The sequence below is a fragment of the Branchiostoma belcheri genome, unplaced genomic scaffold (genome assembly GCF_001625305.1).
Source record: "Branchiostoma belcheri isolate BF01 breed outbred unplaced genomic scaffold, Haploidv18h27 scaffold316, whole genome shotgun sequence".
Classification (NCBI taxonomy): domain Eukaryota; kingdom Metazoa; phylum Chordata; class Leptocardii; order Amphioxiformes; family Branchiostomatidae; genus Branchiostoma; species Branchiostoma belcheri.
In genome coordinates, this window is record NW_017803928.1 from 101,223 (window position 1) to 105,352 (window position 4,130).

A 4,130-nucleotide genomic window follows, 5' to 3' on the forward strand; every position below is an offset into this window, starting at 1 on the left:
AATTACCTTACGTATTTTTTTCTAAGCAGTATTTTTCCCCTTATATCATGCACGATATTTAAGGTAAACAAATATGCAAAATAAATGAAATTTATTGCTCGCATACTGTTGGTAAATTTTCTTTATGTGCCGTATAAGATGTGGAAGTTCCAACTGTAGTGTTCGTGACATGATACCCCGATATGACGAGTGAGAAGGCCGGGAGTCACTAGCGGCGTCCTCTGAAGCTAATGCCGACAAATTTTGTGTGTGTGTTCTTTTTTTTAATATAAATATAATTTATTGTGGGTTTACATATTTTTGCAGGATCTTTCCGCTAAGCCACCTGCAAAAGAAATCGTATACAACTTTCAAAACAGCTGGAAATCAGGGAGGCCTTGGCTGAGATATGACATTGTAAAGAAAAAAATGTTCTGTGACATTTGTATCCAGTATGACACTGGAGGCTTTCGATCCAACAAACAGCATCAGCCTGTGGTACGATGGTGGAAAGAGAAGGCCTGCCACACAGCCGTATGGGAGCAGGGATGGAAGAAAAGAGCATGAGTATGCTGATTCAGAATCATCTGACGAAACGGAGGACTCAGATAATTGAGGCAAATAAACACGGATTATACTTGCATTGTTCATGTTTTGTTTGGTCCCTTCTTTTTAATGTATACTAAAACTTCTATATGCAGTGGCAGGCTAAGAAGGTTAATACACAGTAAAACAGTTGCAAACCTAAAGATGCAAGGCTAAATATAATTTTGCACATAATGTTTTTAAATTGCACCTAAAAATTTTGCCAGTGTGCAATTTTGCACGTACCTGAAAAAAAAGTATTTCGAACACTGAACTGTGTATACATAATGCTCCCACTGAATCAAAACCATGTGTACATTGAAAGCATTTTCAACGTTGTTTCAGTGAGAAATGAATAAGAAATAATAGTTGGCAGTAAACTTGGCAGTCAGTATAGGTTCTTTATGATGTTGAAATTTGAAAATGTAGGAACCTGTGATTTCCCGTATCCAGTGTTTGTCCATGGCCAACCTTGAAGAGGAGATGGACCATGTATGGGACTACTTTGCCACCACCGTCACACAACTGGTGACTCAGATCCACTGTCCCGGATCAACCCCTGCAGCGGAATCAAGCAAGGCAACGGTCATCGAGTCAGTCGAGAGAGCTTTGCAAAAAATGAACCTTAAACAGGTACCAGCAGTGATAATCAATGCATATTACGTCACTTCATTCAGGTCACTTCATTCATGTCGTATCACCCAAGATGGCGACTGGGCAGGACGCATCGAACTGACGCTCCGCTGCCCTGGGTATAACCCAACTGCGAATTCGCATTATGTGCATCGGACCGACTGACGTTGCCTCCCAAACCCCGTGCAGGCCTAGAATACTTGTCCCAAACCTAACCAAGCAACAGTGGACAGAAGTAGACCGGGAACTTGCTGAAAAACTGCGACCTCTCCACCACGAACTTGCATGCAACCAGACCTCTGCGACCGATGCAGGTGAAGCCTTTGTGCAACAACTCTACGATTTCTTGACAGTCGAGAGGGGTTTTGAAACGAAGCAACACCAAGACAGTAAGTCCAGTGAGTACATTCAACAGAAAACTAAAAGGGTGGAAACAGCAACACGACTCAAAAATACCCTCCGTAAATCTGGTTTTAGCAGACAATCTACCAGTCAGGATAGAATGCTATTCTTCAAATCCCTCAGATTCCACAACCACGTCAAAAACACCTGCCAGCGACTCCAGCAGGCCAAACAAACCACCTACCATGAGAGACAGTACAGGAAAAACGTTTATGAATATGCAAAGAAAGTGTCGAAGGGGGAATTTGGAAAAAAGCCTCAACTACCGACTTTCCAAAAAGCAAAACTTGATGAGTATTTAAGGAACACATATTCGATAGATCCACCGACTGTTGATCAAGCGTCCCTAAGTTGGTTACCAGCTGGCCCGACTGCGGAATCTGTGACACATCCATTCAACAACGACCCGATTAGACCTCGACACGTAAAACAGCTGCTCAGTAAAAAGAAGTCTAGCTCAGCACCTGGCCCGGATGGCATAGGCTACGATGTACTTAAACACCTTCCCACAACCCATCACTTTCTTGCCACCTTGTTCAACAAAGTCCTCAGTCAAGGTCAGCCATGCGCGTCCTGGCAACACGCAGATACAACCATGCGCGTCCTGGCAACACGCAGATACAATTAGTATCCACAAGGCGGGTCCAACAGATGATCCGGCAAACTTTAGACTGATTTCCTTGATTAGTACCATCGCCAAGCTGTTTCATTCTATCATAGGGGGCCGTATCATTGACTTCCTTGTTAAAAACGGCTTTGTTGATAGCGAGGTACAGAAGGGGTTCCTGACGGGCGTGTCGGGTTGTGCTGAACATTCCTTTGTGTTAAATGAGCTCATCAGAAATGCAAGAACATCATCAAAAACCGTACATGTTGCATGGCTCGATCTACAAAATGCCTTTGGGCCGTTCCCCATGATCTCATCCAGCTGGCATTACAGCGATACCAAATACCACAACAAATCTGCGATTACGTCAAGGTATTTTACAGTAACCTCACCGCCCAGGTGAGATGTCCAGGCTTCTCATCAGACCTGTTCCAGTTGAAGGTGGGTACATTCCAAGGTGACACCCTGTCAGTTGCGATCTTCTTACCTGTCATTAACCTGCCCCTGGAGTACCTGCGCACCGAAGAAGCTCATGGGTATGTGATGAAGAATAAAACTCACGTCACATTTGCATTTGCTGACGATCTGGCTCTAACCATATGCAGATCAAGATCCATGCAACGGATCCTCAACACGCTGGATCGGAATCTCAAAAGCATCCATCTGACATTAAAACCCCAGAAATGTAAAAGCCTTAGCATAAGTGGCGGGTCGGTGAAGAACGTGGCCTTTTCAATCGGGAATCAACCAATGGACAACATCGATCATAACAACCCTTTCAAGTTTCTGGAGGATTTATCACCGCTAGCGGCTCTTCAGTCACTGTCTCTAACATCTTGAAGGAGTCCATTGTAGGATCTGACGAAACCAACGGTATCATCATGAACATTGACGCGTCTCCTATCCGCGGTGAATATAAATGTGAGATTTACAGGATCTACGTGCAAGGTGCCATACGGTACCTCCTGACAGTACACGACATCTCACGAACACACCTTCTGGAACTAAACTCTAGTGTCACCCAGTACCTAAAGAAATGGGCAAACATGGTGCGGTCAGCGAACCCTGGAATACTGTATCACAGCCAAGGCCTTGGCCTCACCTCAGTGGAACAAATATACCAACAGCAGCATGCCAGTGTCATCGCCTCAGCTATGACAGTGGGTGATTCCAGAGTCAAAAACGCCTTAGCGGCCAAAGTGCAAAGGGAGACAGCGTTAAGGCGCAAATCCACAGGTACAGTGACCAACCACGCACTTGTAGAGGAAGTCTTGACCACTGTCATGGGTAACGAGCCCCACGAAACCCAAACAAATCCCCAGTCCACAAAGGAAAAGGTGTGTCAAAAAGTAAAAACACGTCTACGTAAGGAGGAGGACATGAAAGTGGAAGAAAAATGCAGATCACTCCAAGTACAGGGAAACTGGGTTGGAACTAGTCATACAAGAACAGTCTGATCTAAAGTGGAAGAGCTCCCCTGTGTAACACCCCCCGGGGAGTATTTGAATTTGCGTTAAACGGAATGTTAAACTGGCTACCGACAGCTGATAACCTGGTCCGCTGGGGAAAAGTCCTCTCACCGAAGTGCCCACTCTGCAAAGGACGGCAGACTCTGCGTCATGTCCTCAACATGTGCCCTGTAGCCCTCAAGGACAGGTATACCTGGCGACATAATAGTGTCCTTATGGAACTAGTCAGCACCCTTAAGCTGTGGCATGCAAAGTCCAACCCAGAGGTCACAATCAGGTGTGACTTAAGCCCAGACTACCTGGAAGGAGGTACACACACCACAATTCCCCCAGACATCCTACCGACACCGCTGGTACCTGACATCACAGTCCAGGATCCTATCAAACGAACGCTGACCCTAATTGAACTTACGCCCGTTTGATCAGAATGCACAGAACGCCGAGGATAGAAAATC